Source organism: Protopterus annectens, chromosome 1.part1 (assembly GCF_019279795.1).
Source record: "Protopterus annectens isolate FY-2018-M chromosome 1.part1, PAN1.0, whole genome shotgun sequence".
Taxonomy (NCBI): Eukaryota; Metazoa; Chordata; order Ceratodontiformes; family Protopteridae; genus Protopterus; species Protopterus annectens.
In genome coordinates, this window is record NC_056726.1 from 774,689,819 (window position 1) to 774,706,594 (window position 16,776).

The following is a 16,776-nucleotide window of genomic DNA, read 5'->3' on the forward strand; positions in this document are numbered from 1 at the left end:
GTTTTCCTCAGGGCTTATTTGTACCCTTTTAGAATGAGATGAAAATAACCTGAAAATGTTCTTAGTATGGATGTATCTATCTGGCACATGACATCTTGTTTGATGTCCTGGTAGACTTTTTCAAGAATTTCAAGAAAAGCCCTGGATGAAGGCAAAACAGTACATATTGCCTATCTTGACTTAGCCAAGGCTTTTGACACAATTCTCCACTCTGGTATCATTGAGAAACTCTCCCAGCTGGGCATTCATCCATATGTCACTAGATGGGTAGCCTACTGGCTCACCGACAGAACACATACTGTCAAAGTTGCGGATCCATCTCTATGAGCAGACCAGTTACCAGTGGTGTACCGTAAAGATCTGTGCTGGGCCCTCTACTGTTTGGAATATATTTCTTGGAAGTCCAGGTGAAAGTAGATGGCCTGTGGTTTACCAAGTTTGCTGATGATTGCAAACTGGGTGCAATCATTGAGTCACAAATGATGTTAACATATTACAAAAGGGGCTAAAACAGACAAAGCTACAGACTAGAACTAAATGCAAAGAAGTGCATTATTATCCCCTTTGACAAGGAAGTGCCTGCAAATTACAATATTGACAGCACCCCCCCAACTCCCACCCAGTGGTGTGAGATTTGGGAACACAGGTTGATTGCAATCTAGACCTTGATCACAATGTGTCCACAGTGGTAAGAAAAACCTTCTATGTTGCGCATCTCATAACTAGGATCTATATCACGACACTGAAAAGTCATTTCTTCTTATGGGTTTTCAATCGAAAATGCCATTAATAGAAATTACACCCCCCCCCCCCCGGCAAATATATATACCAACTTTGAGATCACACTGCAGTGAGGAAAGGGCAAATGTTCCAATCTTCAGTGTACCATGATCTCATAAAAGCAATTTCTATTAGCATTTTCAACTAAAAAGCCATTTGAGCAAATGAATTGTTGATGCCATGATATAGACCCTCATAACTAGGGGCATCACATTCAAGACTAATGACATTATAACTCCTTTGGTCTCAACCTTCATCAGACCACGAATAGAGTACAATGTTCCCTTTTGCATGTACCTCACCAGACACCTGCAGCAGCTGGAGAGACTACAGAGGTTTCTCACTAAGAAAATTCAGGGCCTCCAAAACATGACCTACATGGAAAGACTGAAAGCCCTGTCACTCGACTTTGTATCCTACAAGCTGTTGAAATATAGTTGATAAAGTAATGTGTTGATTTATACTTGAAAGAATGAAGAGAATGGCAGTTTTTGAATGGGTTTCTTAGTGCCAGTCATGTTGATGGGCTTCATATTTTAAGGAGCTAATGGGAGGCTGCATAACAGTTAATGAAAAGAGTGGCATTATAAGCCTTTCCAGGGAAGAAATAGCTATTAAAGTAGCATGTGTTAATGCCTTCTGCTTGTTTAGTCCCTGTCAAGCTTGTAAATATATGAAGGATGTGTGAACGTTAATGGACTAGGAGGACTGCTAATATACAGGGATAGATCCTTAATTACACTACACTGTTTGAAGAGAAATGGGATGTGCATCATAATATAAGTCAAGAGGTGGGCCAATGCATAGATAAACCTACTAAGCTGGGCATTAATCCCTACATCACTCGATGGGTTTCCAACTGGCTTACTGACAGAACCCACACTGTAAAAGTAGCCGACTCCAAATCCAGCTCCAGACAAGTGACAAGTGGAGTACATCAGGGTTCAGTCCTGGGAATGCTCTTGTTTGGCATCTACTTCTCTGAAGTATAGGCCAACACTAAGAGACTCTGGCTAACAAAGTTCACAGATGACTGCAAACTGGGAGCCATTATTGAATCCCCAAATGATGTGGATATTCTACAAAAGGGCCTTACAGAAACAGATGCTTGGTGTCAGAGCCATGGGCTCAAGTTTAATGCCAAGAAATGTATAGTTATCCCCTTTGGGAAAAAACATGTACCCGTGAATTACCAGTATGGTGGTAGTACACTCAACACCGAAAGTGTGATAAGAGACTTAGGGACACAGGTGGACAGTGGTCTCACCTTCTATAACCACATCGTCACAACAGTCAGGAAATCCTTCTATGTGGCACACCTCATCACGAAGGGCTTTTCATCCAGAAAAAAGGAGGTCATTGTCCCACTGTACTCATCCCTCATTAGACCCATTATAGAATACAACACCCCATTTGGTATGTAACTCTCAAGACATCTGCAACAACTGGAAAGGTGACAGAAATACCTCACTAAAGGAATCACAGACCTAAAGCAGATGCCCTATGCTGACCATCTAAAAAAACTCCACCTATACTCTGTCTGTGGCATATCGCCTACTCAGAGGCGATCTCTGCTTAACATAAAAGGCCATGTCAAACCCAGAGCTGTTGGACATGCTACACTTAAAGAAATCCCAATCCCTCAGAAACACACACTCCAGGGATCTAAACCCTGTCATCACAATGAACAAAACTTTCTAGAGGGATAGGTTCCTGACCCAGAGACTCCCCAGACTCTGGAATAGACTGCCCATATATGTCAAGTAGAGCACCTCTTTGGCCCTCTTCAAAAGGAACCTTGATGATTGGATGGGAGATAGGAAATTCACCCCGGGGATCACATCAGTCGCCCTACTAGACAGGGGTCCAGGGAAGTAAATACCGTGGGAAGAAATAGCCAGGGAATTGTTATGGCTAGGCTTGTATAGGCCCTAGGGCCGATAGCCTAGTACCAACCTATGAACCTATGCTGACTATGACTGCAAGGTCATTGTTTGATATTCATTAGTTATTGTTTAACTCATTCAAACCTAAAGCACTGACCATGCTGTGTTACCTTTTAGATCTGCAGTGCTAATTGGGTGGGATGACTTGTCTCAATCAAGCTTACAGGCACTTGGAAAGGAGACCAAACACAATGTTTATGTTTCAATGTATCTTTAATTTTGGTACTGAAATTATAGCATTCAGTCCTGCAATTAAACTGTTGCAATGTGAGAAAAATAATATTATCTAAACAAATAAATCAGAAACTACTTCATATTCCGGTTAACAATTTTTCTCACATTTAAATTTACTTTCACTCTGAGCTCCAGGAAATTGTCCAGCCTCCTGAAATCAGGAATGTGGCCCATCATTAATGACTGACAGTGTGAATGAGTCCAGGAAGACTGCAATGAGGGAGATTAAAATGTGGATTTGCAGAATGACATTTTTTACTGGCAACAGGCCAGAAAATCAATGCCTGTCTATTGACAGAGGAAAAAAAGGGGAGCATCTGTAAGGAAACTAAGTTCTGAACAAATGACTGTATTATTCCACAGGAGGATAAGAAAAGAAAATTTTGGCCTGCTCACAACTGAAGCACTCAATTTTCTGTGTGATAAGATTTGCAAAATATTTGTTTGTGAGTGGCAATATTATGAAGGGAGGCTGAACAGTCTTATTTTGAGTTGACAGTAAGTAAAATAATTATTTTTTGAGGGAAAGTGAGTAGCCTAGAATAAGAGCACAGTGATAATTTTTGTTCATGTTATACCTGTTGAAATGGTGCTATTTTGGCTGTTGAATATATTTTAATTACTGTCTTTAATTAAGTAAAGGAGCCAGCAATTAGATGGAATTCTGATATTATTCCAATTAATGTGACTGAGATATTTTAAAAATTGACATAATGCATATTTTACATGAATGATGGATTTGATAAATTATCAGTGGTTCACAGGCCTGCAATATTAGATTTAATTCTACATTCAGCATTGTTGTCATATGGAGTTTGCATTATCAAATATCAAGTTCAAAGATTAGAATATAATGATCTACCCAGATGATGATGATGTTTCTTATCTTGTTTTTTTTTTTGAATGTTCATGTTTTAGACCTTTGAATGTGTACAATTCTGATATATTTATGTTACATTATTGCTATGGTTTAGGGTCTTTAAAAAAGGAATAAAATTCAGAAGCAATCCGAGTCAGAAAAATCAAACTATATCAGTACTTTCTATGCAATAATTATGTCACCAAACTTTTTTATCTCGGTTGGCTTAGGTGAAATAAGGCCGAAGGTGAAGGTCTCAGTGACATCCTCCTCACTCCATTATTGTAGTTTCCTTTTCACGTGGCCCCTCCTTTTGTACTTTCAGGGGTGATGGTTTAACTCTTCTACCCTTCCTCTCACTAATTGATTTTACTGAAATGACTATAAAGTGCGTTGCTTATATGATACCCCTCAGGAAAAAATGCAGCCAGGACGGGGGGGTACCCAACATTAATTATTTATTTAAGGCCCCCAATGTAAACTAATGCAGTTGGCAAAAAAATCAGAAATGAGTCAGATGCACACTAAAAGATATTAAGAATAGTGGATTGGTCAGGTTGTCAAGGAGAGAAAACAGAACATTTATGCTATCATAGTGGAGGATGGTGCAGTAGTGCAGTGGTAGCGTTGTTGCCTCATAGCAAGAGATTATCTGGTTCAATTCTCGGCTGGGGTGCCTTCTGCATGGAGTCTGCATGTCCTCCCTGTGTTCATGTGGGTTTTATAAAGACATGCATCTGGAGCATTTCTCCCCAGGCCTCCACTGAAAATTGGCTTGTGCCAAGTCGGACTTTCCTGGTTAACAAATATAAAATCAAATAAATAAATCCTAACATCAGCATTTGCTTATACTTATTCTGAAGTAAAATTGGCCAGCTCCTGCATGCACTGTACAAACTGGACATGCATCGTCAAAGTAAAGAACTCAAGAACATATAATGCTATATCACTAACATATCAAAGCATCCTGTACTACAGAAAAGGGATGATCAGACATGTAACTACTTTACCTACCTGAAGAAACATTAGACACAGTTACCAGTACTTCTACCAGCAATTTTTCATACAGATCTAGAGAAAGGCAACATTGTATTGGACTTCTTTAAACTTTTCTGTAAATGAGGCAGAGGTACATCATGTCAAAAATACCTTTGCTTGGGCTATTTAGCTGTATGTGTTACATTATAAGCAAACAAAACTAAATTCATCAAGCCAGCTGTACTTTAACCCACCAAAATATGAAGGAAGAAGGATACGCCACTCCTGCTTTACTTCATGCAATGATTCCAAATATTTACACCATACTATAGGTATACAATGCACATCACATATATAAACACAGCGAGAATTATGCATTTTTGGAATTGATCAGTTTAATATATATAAACCTTTTTTATGCATTTTTTAGACAGTCACTATATTGTAGTGATCCCTGGTCTAGCTCCCAATTGCTGATTCAGAATGGGCTGATTGAGAACTCTGATGCTGATTATCAACTAATTGACCAGCAGCACTTACAGCAGAAGCAGTCTATGTCTCCCCTCTGGGCATGAATATTACAGAAATACACATTTACACATTGAGAAGGTGGTGTTCTACTCACTAGACTGGATTTGTTAGGTAACGCTGTCAAATTCTGAGTCATGCACTTACAACTTTAAATCCTCCAGACCAGATTGATTGAATAAATGTTTCGTCTACTTCTCTTTTTACATTGTCTAAACCTTGAACAAGACATGATCTTGGTTGCCTTGTTGGACCAGTGGCAGGCAAACTGCCTTTGTGTGAAAGTCCAAAATCCATATTTATCCACGCTGTTTCTCCTTTTCACAACCCAAAAATTCTTTGATGCTTCATCACACCGGAATTTATTTCTGCACTGCTTTTCTCTTAATAATTCATTTGGATGCTTTTTCTTTTTGATTATTAGCAATAAGTGTGAATGAGTTAGTTTGCCTTTGTGACATTTGCCTATTAACAAGTAGGCAAAAGTCCTGCACATTATAGTGGTACATTATTTTATTCAAAATTTGATATGCCACAGTTGAATTCTTCAAATTGTCGCATTTCTTTATCACGTTACATGGTGCATTTTCTCATTGATTTATGGATGCCTAGGCCTTCAGAATTTGTGTGTAAATTCGCATCGCCTCAAAAAAGTGTGGAATTCTCGACTCATGAATTGTGGACTATTGTCAGATATTATGTCATCAGGAGTGTCATGCCTAGCAAACATAGTCTGCAGTACTGTAATAACACTATATTGTCTAGTCTCATGTGTGTGTACTACGCCTGTGTATTTCAAATAATAGTCACTACACAAAAGCTAACATGCATGTTAGCATAGAAGGAGGTCTGCTCCTTTAATTTAAGGAAGAACTGGTGTTTCGTGTGATTCTAATTCCTGTATGCATTGTAAATTTCATACCTTTCCACCATTTGTTCTTCTGCTCAGATTTTGTATGCCAATAAAACATGCAATTTCATTACGTGTGATAATTCCTAGCTATGACTCACGGGTTTTATATACTCTAGCGTCATGTACCTGAATGTGAAAGATAACTCTATTACCTTTTCATAGATTCATAGATTGTTACTAGACTAATGACCCAGGGGGCCTTTCTAAGCCTAGTCAAATTTTCCTGAAAGTATAATGATGCCCTGCATCCAAATAGGACATTGAGCACCAGACATTTATAAGCTACCTCTGTCCATAAGGGACATGGGTGCCAGGCCTGCTGCAAAATTCCTATTCCCATCCACTAGTCTAGGTTGTGCTTAAACTGAGTAATAGGCAAACTCAGTTTCACATGGATGGAAAGCCTGTTCCATAGGAGGTGCATTCTCTGGGACACATATCTGTCTCTCCAGCATGTTCTGTTTATGTCACAGACAAAATTTAGATCCCTAGACCATGTATTTCTGGCACTCTTTGACTTACTAATATGTAGGAGATTCATAAGTGTGGGGTTTGTGGATTGCCTTGTAAGCCAGGCATAGACCACCCCTCAGCAATCTATAGGAGACTGAGTAGAGGGGAAAGGGCTTTAAGGCACTCTGCATAAGGCAAGTTTGTTATGCCTTCTATTCTTTTTGTAAGGAACCTTTGAGGTCACTCTAGTTGATGTAAATGCCTGGTCAGGCACATAAGAAGCATTGTACTCTATGACTGGCCTGATAAGGGCAGAGTACAGTGGGATAATGACCTCTTTGGGCCTACCTTCCAGACCCTTACTTATAACTTGTGCAACATAAAATGATTTCCTCACCACTGTGGCCACATGCTGGTGGAAGGTAAGGCTACTGTCTATGTGCATACACAGATCCCTGACCACTGGGTCAACACTTAGTGGTGTATTATCAACATAGTAATTAACCGGGATGGCTGATTTCCCAAAGGGTACAGTTATGCATTTCTTAGCACTGAGTTTAAGACCACGGCTTTGGTATCGTTTATTAGTCAGAGATAGACCTTCTTGAAGAATGCTAGTGAATGCAAGGGAGTTGATGATGACCCCCGGCTTGCAATCATCTGCAAACTTAGTCAGCCATAAACCTTCAGCATTTGCTTCCATTTCAGAGAAATAGATGCCAAAAAGGAGAAGGTTCAATACTGAGAGCCCTGTTGGATTCCACTAGTTACTGGCCACTTGGTGGAGGTGGGTCCTAATAGTGAGTCAGTTGGCTATCCAGTGGGTGGTAACAGGGTTTATGCCTAAATTAGTGAGCTTGTCTATAATGCCCGAGTGAGGTATTGTTTCAAAAGTCTTGGCCAGGTCAAGGTTAGCTGTGTGCACAGTCTCACCTTCATTCAATATTTTGGTGACCCTCTCAAAAAAAAAAATAAACACAATTTAATAGGCTTGACCTTCCTTTAACAAAGCCGAAATGTGATGGGTCCAGTGTTTGCAGGCTACCTATGTCCTCATTTATCATGTCCATGATGTTTCTTTCTATGGCCTTACATATGAGGCTGGTAAGTATTGTGGGCCTGTAGTTAGCCAGATTAGTGTTTGGACCTCTTTTGGGCAGAGGGAATGACTGTAGCCATTTTCCATTTCTTGGGTGCACAAAAGCTCATCTTGGTATGAGGAAACATACGCTGTCAAAAGCACTAATATGGCATTTCCTGGCCAACTAACTACATATTCTTTACTTGTCTTCTACAGACTCTTAGGTCTTCCAAATTTTCAATAGACATATACAATGTGAGATAATCCATAAAATGTCCAGACTTTCTATAATAAATATTTTATTGTTTTGTAAAGATGCTGTAGTCTGGATGCAAGTTACGTGCATTAGCCTACTTGGTTTATACTGAGTTCAAAGCTCTTTTTTGTCAAGTCAGTAATATTCTATGAAAATTTGAAAAAAGAACATTTTAAAGAAGTTTTGCAAGTATGCTCTGACTTATGATTTGACTTAACAGTATTCCTTTTTTCAATATATATAATTCTCAAACATAACAACCAAAAAGTATGGATAACATCTTTTTCTCTATGTGCATAACATGTTTGGGCATCAGTCGACTCTCTTAATTTATATGCTATTGGTCTTTTTTGTTCAGATATTCAGGTGAAAATGATAAATTGCTAACCAAAATATTATCATTGAATAATAATTCAGTTTTTGTTAATTAAAAAGACTATAAAATTCAGATGACAGTCCATCTTGACTAGGAAGTCTTGTCCTAGCTGATGTATAATCATTTGTGATCAGCTGAGATAAATGAGTATATAAACTTTCTGTCTGCTAGTATTTTAAAGGGTGATGTATATAACTTTTTTGACAACTCTTCATTTTATAGAGTTTAGATTAAGCTTGCACAACAAAAGCTTTGATTTTCTTTTAACATATTAAACAACTCCATTATTCGTCTTTAAAGAACTAAGTGTTTGAAAATGAGTGTTTGAGAATGTTAATAAATGTTGATGTTCATGAAAGGGAAAATTATGTTTTCTATCATGAAAAGTATGACCTGATTGAAAGCATGCTTTCATTTTGTTGTGTGAAAGTATATTTATGGTATCAAAATGTTTTCCATAATCTAATTTAATCTGCCCACCGTGTGTAACTTTCATAGGCATTCAGGGAAACTCATTGCTTAAACTTTTACACTAAATTTGAATGCAATTTGTTGTGTACAATCATTACTATAAAATTGTCTGTAGATTTGTGGTGTGTGTGTGTGTGTGTGTGTGTGTGTGTGTGTTTCTGTGTACCCCAGTATTGCTATGGGTTGGTATCTTATTCAAGGCTGATTTTACTTACCTGTTTATACTGATGACTGGGATAGGATTTGACACCCCCCTCTGACCATGTTTTATGAATTGTATGCATAATTGCAGAATCAATAAAGGTAAATGACCAGTGAAAAACAAAACTTTGTTTTCTGTTACATATAATTTTTAAATCTAACCATTTTACTAATAAATAAAGAAGTGATATATTTGTTTTCCATATCTGTTGCAGGAACCTAATGACATATATACTATTAAATGGTCAGAAGAGAGATATTGCAAAGTTTTATCTGAAATGATCTTGGCTTTCTTGGGCAGAATAATAAATCTCAGCCTAGATGCATTTGTATTGCTATTGTGTGTGAACTGCTGCTTTCATTTAACTCAGGTATATAGCTTCTTTAAAGTACTTTGAGAAACAATGAAATATGATGCATCATTCCACAGAATGGACATTCTCAAAAACATTTATTGTTTTATCTTCTGAATCAATATTATCTGCACTGCAATTATAAAATTATAAATCAGCTATCATTAGTAGTAATTAGCAAATCTGAATTAATTGTAATAAAGCAAATACATTTTAATATGAAACATGCAGATGTTTTCAGTTCTGTTTTCTAATTTCTAAAATACAAAAAATGAGCCACTCCTTGTTCTTATACATGGTAACTACATTATGAGAAAAAAAAAACTATTTTAAGTATGTGTGCCCATCCAAGAGAAAAGGCCAGACAACCAACAATACAATATATGGCATTTTCTGTATATGGCAGAAACATCAAAAATAGAATTGAGTAGCCCAAATATCCAATTTATATGACCTTTTGTAAACAGAACATTAAGACGTCAACATTCAGTCTCAAAAATGATATAACTATAATAAGGGTCACCATCCACAGTTTGGCCCATTTGCAATGTGGATGGTGACTTAGGCAATAAGTTGCAGTTTGGAAACATATGTCCTTAAGCCCTGCTTATTGTGTTCCAGTACACAACACAGCAGCAATGACGGTCATTAAATCCAGCAATTACTGAGCTCTCTGAGAAGACATGCACTTGGTGCACTGGTGGTATATGACTATTAGTGTATACAACTGGGTGACATTACGTATCCTATATTAGCAAATGACACAAACACTTTGTAGGGACACATTAGACAGCACTGTGTACCCGGTATTAACTCAGGGCACAAACAAGGTGCTTGGATGGGGTTTGAATATTTTTGGAGTTAGTATTAAGACACAAACTATCCAGCAGCATTTACCTAGCATTCTTTGAGAACACCAGTGCAGCACTGTGTGCCCTACAACTGCATAGTGCATGAGTCATTGACACAACAACCTAGTATTATAGTTTGTGTGCACTGCAGACCCTTCATCACAATAATGTTGAATATAGTGGTGGTGGGTAGAACTTATTAATATTATGGTGCAGAGTAGAACAGCACTGTGAACCTTAGATGTGAAGGGTGCAGTGTATGAACACCTATTTGCCACATGGGTGCATGGTTGCACTGTGCAGCATACAAGAGGACAGAAGCAGGGACCATTTAATCTGGAGAGTATGTTGACATGTAAAGCACAGTTAAGAAATGCACTGAACTGCATTCTGTTTATTACACTTTGCTGCATACTAGTTGCTCATCTACATTGAATCTGGGCTCCATAATGTATGATTGCCATTATCCATGATGGTGTTCTGTCATGTTATACCACCTACTGGCAAGAACACTGTTTTTTTTTTGTTTTCTAGGAAGAATATCATAATATTCCAAGATCTTAAACCAGAGCTTTCATTTACCATCTTGTATCTCTTATATTTACTACTATTAATTGCACCACCCCTGGCCCTGATACAACAGTAAGCTACACTACAAAATTTTACACCCATTTAGAAAAATGCATACAGCTGCCAGTCTCTACTTGAATCAAATATCATGGAAAATTCAAAAATAAAACACCTAAGTGGTCCACCACCATAACTAAACTCTACTACAAAAGAAATAAATACATTTTAACTTATACAGCAGATCCTAAAATCCTCTCCTAAAGGTAAATATCAAAAACATTGCAAAAAAATCTGAAAAGTACTATCAGGTCCACTAAAGGAGTCCATGAACTTAGGCTGGCTTCTGAAACCAAACATAATTATAAATCTTATTTTTACATTAAAGCATTAAGAAGAAACACTCTGCTCTGAACATATGTATACTGACTCCTCCTACTTTGTCCAAACAGACATTGCCAATATCCTTGCAAACAGATTTAGTGTCAGTTTCTCCCCGTGACTTCTCTCCAAGGCACTGAAAATACTTGAATCCTTTATTCCCCCATGTATCTCAAAAGATAATTTGTTGAAAGTACTATTCAAGACTAAAAATACTCCCTGCACAGGACCTGACAATATACCTACTTGTTTAATTAATAGTATGCACGCGCCCTTACAAACCAATTCCTTAAACAGTTTAACCTAAGTTTAGCTACTGGTCTCATCTTTGATGAGTGGTGCATTGCAGTGGTGATGTCTTTCTATTAGACTGGCCTTACAGCTGACCCAGGTAATTACGTACCTACCATTCTGTCAAGCCTTATCTACAAAACCATGGGACATATTATAATTGACCTCATAAACTGCGATATTAAGAATATTATTAGACTTGTAGTGTATATTCTGTCTACTGTATCCAATAAACTTTGAAAATATTATGGAGAATGTAGGCAGTGGCCAGGTGGTGCACATGGTATATCTTGACATAGCCAAGGCCTGTAATGCCATTTCCCATGCTGTCATCCTACTGAAGCAAAACATATGTAGTAAGATGGATAGCAATCTGTCTGAAAGATAGAACCCCTACAGTGCAAGTGGCAGGCACACCATCAGAAAGTGACCAACAGTGGTCCTCAGGGCTTGGTACTGGGACCTCTACTTTTTGGCCTTTACCCCTCAGATCTACAGTCAGAGAGCCAAGACATATGCGTAGTTAGCAGATGACAATAAACTAAGTGATATCATTGTCTCTCTCACACACACACACACACACACACACACACACACACACACACACACACACACACACACACACACACACGTTTGACATATTTGACACCCAACCCCTCCGTCCCAGAATGTACCAAAATGGGTTTGTACTAAATGCTAAAAAGTGTAGTGTCATCGCTTTGGTAGACAATCCTTCCTCTCATCATATAGCATAGACAACACACCACTACAAAATGAAAATATAGTCAGGGATCAGGCAACATGGGTTGATATCTCTGTTTCTTTTGACCATCATATGACAATGATTATTAGGAAATCTTTTATTTACTACAGTTAATTGCCAAAGGAATATCATCAAGATCTAAAGCGATAATCACTCCCTTATATTTGCATAGATGTGACCAATTATTACGTTCAGTGTCCCCTTTGGGATATATCTCAATAAGCAGATCATGGGATCATAGAGGTTTACTAGGCTAATGGCCCTGGGGCCCTTACAAGCCTAGCCAAGTTCAATCCTTGTTCCCTATAGGGCCTAGAGATATGTTCAATGACTATAAGCCAATCAAAATCAGCACAGACTGCCCCTATCAAGGAGGGACACAAGTGAAACCCCTTGGATGAATTTGCAGTTTCCCATCTAATCATCCAAAATATGCTTAAATAGGGTCAACAAGAGGCTCTGTTTAACTTGAACTGGAAGAGGGGAGGTAACCTCTCTGAGACATATTTGTCTCTCCAACAAGTAATGTTGATGTCACATGAGTGAACTATGTACCATTTGACTTATGAATGTGCAGCATAGCCATTAAGGTGGGATCAGAGGTTGCTCTGTATGTGAGGCACAGGTTGCCTCTGAGTAGTCTATATGATACAGAGTATAGTGACAGTGATTTCAGTATGTCTGCATATGATTTGTGCTGAAAACCCTCAATTTTTTTAGTGAGAAATCTTTGAGGTCTCTCAAGTTACCGCTGGTGCCTGGTAAGGTACATATGAAAGGGAGTATTGTGCTCTATTATTGGCCTGATGAGGGAAGAGGACAGGGGGCTTATAACCTCTTTTGTTTTGGAAGCTATGTCCTTACTTATGAGGTGAGTAAAGTAGAAGGCCTTCCTAACCACTGTAGAGACATGGTGATCAAAGTAGGATTGCTGTCAACCTTTGGGCCCAAATCTCTCACCACTGATTTAGAGCTTAGGGTCTTACTATTAATATAGTAATCCACAGGGACATCACTCTTGCTGAAGGGTACGATAATGTATTTTTTGCATTGAGTTTAAGTCCATGATTCTGGGACCAATCATTGGTTTGTGTAAGCCCATCTTGTAGAATGTTGACATCATTTGGGGATTTGATGACTGCACCCAGTTTGCAGTCATCAGCAAACTTTGTCAGCCACAGACCTTTTGTTTTTGCCTGTAATTCTAAGAAGTAAATTCCAAACAATAGGGGCCCCAGCACTGATCCCTGTGGAACACCACTATTAACTGGTCTGCTGGTAGAGGTGGACTCCTGTATTTTGACTATATGTGTTCTGTCAGTGGGCCAATTTGTAACCTATCTGACAATATAGGGGTTGATTTCCAGCTGGGTGAGTTTTCAATGATGTCTGAGTGGGAGATTGTGTCAAAGGCCTTGGCTAAGTCTAGGTAGTCTGTATGCACAGATTTACCCTCATCCAGGGCTTTGGTGACATTCTTGAAGAAGTCCACCAGGTTCAACAGGCATTATCTGTCCTTGACAAAATCAAACTGGGTTGGATCAAGAACTGACGGCTTCCTATATCTTTGTTGATAAGGTCCATGATGATTCTCTCCATGGCCTTGCAGATAAGGATGGTCAGGCTTATGGGTCTATAATTACCAGGGTTGGTGGATGTATCCCCTTTGTGCAAGGGGAGGATGGTTGCTGTTTTCCATTCTGCAGGGACAAAGCTAGCGCTTAGGCTGTGGTTAAAGTGAGTACTCAAATGTGTTGCCAACTACTGTTTTAAACCATTTAGAATGTGGCCTGTGATGTTATCAGGTCATAAAGGCTGTGTTTTTGGCTTTAGAGAGAGTGGTTAAGACCTGGTCTTTTACAGATACAAGGTGGGGGAAAAGTTTTAGGAATGTACTGTTGTATATGTGGCGGGGAGAACTTTTCACTGAACTTGTCCACTAGTACGTTGGCTATTTCCACTGGTTTAGTATATGTTGTAACATTCCCCACAAATTCAGTGCAAATACGGACTTTTCCTTTAAGGTTTTGAATGTAGCTGAAGAATGCCTTATGGTTATCCTGAGCTAAAGATGCTAATTTGGATTGATAGTTTGCTTTACAGAACTTTACAGGATGTCTTATTTGCTTGTTCAGACTGAGAAGGGTGTGTTTCCAATTCTGAAACCGTTCCTTCCTGTTCTAAGACAGCGGTTTCTTCCTCTTGTTGTATAGCCTGTTTATGGCAGATATCCACCAGGCAGTCTTATTCTTTCTCAAGGATCTTGCTTTGGTCCTATCAGGTACGGCTGAGTCAATACAATCATATAGATGTTTATACAGAGCATTGGTGTATATTCCGGTATAGGTGTCCTTGCCGTCACTGGGGACTGGAGCATTGAAGCTGTTCATTCCATCTCTTAAGAGACTGTAGTTGGCTTTAGAGAAGTTTTTTAGCAGAATTTCTCCTGGGTGTGTGTGTGTGTGTGTGTGTGTGTGTGTGTGTGTGTGTGTGTGTGTCTGATGTAATCATTACTTCGAATGAGACTGATTTATGATCAGACTTCACCAGGAAGGGCCACACACTTGTGGTGGTGCACCAATCACCCGTGTTGGTGAGTACTTGATCAAGAATGTTTGGGCCTCTTGTGGGGGTGCCAACTATCTGTTCCAGGACATTGGAGTTAACAAAGCCCAATAACCTTTGGGCGAGCATGTTAGTACACGTATAATTTACCCAATCTATGGATGGGTAGTTAAAGTCACCATAACCGGAGTATCTGGTTGTGTTTTGAGTGACTTAAGTAGCTCCAAATAGGCAGTGTGGATATCATGGTTCATGAAGGGGGGCCTATAACCCACAGTTATTTGTACTTGGAGTAACTCTAGGGAATCGTTCTGATTAACCAATCTAGAGGTGTATTTATATTTGATGAAAACTGATACTCCTCCAGCTTTAGTTCTCACACATTCACTTTGTGGTCTGAACATGTGGAAGGCATTATAACCAGGCATGGCCGGGTTGGTCTTTGCAGTTTTCAAACAGGGCTCTGTGACTGCACAGATGGCTGCATCTTCCAATGTGACAAATGCTTCCAGTGAGTGCAGTTTCAGATTTAGACTTCTAGCGTTTAGCAGCATAACCTTGAGGTTATTTTTTGAGGATACTTTTAAGTCGGGAATTTTGTTCTTGTGACATTACCTAAAAATGGCACTATGGGAGAGGCAAGTGCATTAGCCAGTAATCGAAAGCCAAGATGTGACAAGCGAACACCATCTCTAGCATTGCATCATGGTTTGTCAACCATATCATTCCAAGCAGACAGGTACTGGATCCCTGTGGAATGACACCAGAAGCTAAGCCAATTTGTTGAAGTCAATAATTTTTTGTCTGTATTGTGGCATCATCCTAGGTGAATTTAGAATGCTGCTTAAGGCTAGGGACATTCCCTCCTGAGACAAGTATTCACAGAGCGCAGTCATGTCTCTCTTCATATGGTCCATAGAGGTATGTCTCAGGTTGTTCACACCCATATGGACTATGACAGAGTCATAACAGCACCTGATGTTGACAGACCTGATTGCATGTGTGATGTGGTGGATCCTGGCACCTGACAGACAGCTGACCATAACTTTTTTCTTTTCCAACCTGGTGTCTCACAATGGAGTCAGCTATGATCAAAATATTAGATTTTGTTTTTTGCCTTAGGGGCTTTTAAGGTGAGACACTGGTGCATGTGTTTTTATGTGTACTGTGTTCAACTGGTAGTGAATTATATGTTTTATGTTTGGAAGGTCTCTGATCTTTAGTTAGGCTTCTGGTGAGTACCTCCACGTTTAGCTGCTGTGTGCATGGTTGGTGCAGTAGGTGAATTGTGTGAGCTGACAACACTTTTAGTATCTGATATGCTGATTTGTGAATGATAGAGCATAGACTCTAGATTATTAATATAGATGCATCTGTCACATATTGACTTTGTGTGACAAAGAAGTAATGGAGTGTCAGAGTACATGTGGCAATTACTACACTGCCTCAGGATGCCCATGTCGACCAGACCAACTGGAGAAACTATGGAAAACTGTCCATCCATGATTCTAGGTATAGTACCATGGTCGGTATCTGGGAGAGGACTAGAAGGACCAGAGTATGGCTGAGAGACTAGTGGAAGTTCTAAACTGCAAGAGGCTTAGTGGGTGAGACTTGTATTGGTACCTCAGAGGCTCAGCTGAGTGTCTCTCAGGGCAGTGAAGCAGAACAGCAAGAAACCTCAGATGGAACAGAAGCAGTTGACCAAGGGAAAATGCATCTGCCTAGGACTTTGTGTCTATTATTGCCAATGGTAAGTGGTATTGCAAGGTGTTGGGTACCTCGCAAATGCTGGCAGTAAATAAAATGAAATGGATTTAAAACACTCTAACCAATGATAGCACACAGAACTGGGTGGTGAGCCAACAATCACCACTCAGCTGGATCCTTAACTACACTCTTCTCTCACAGGGGTACAGGGGGTGGCCT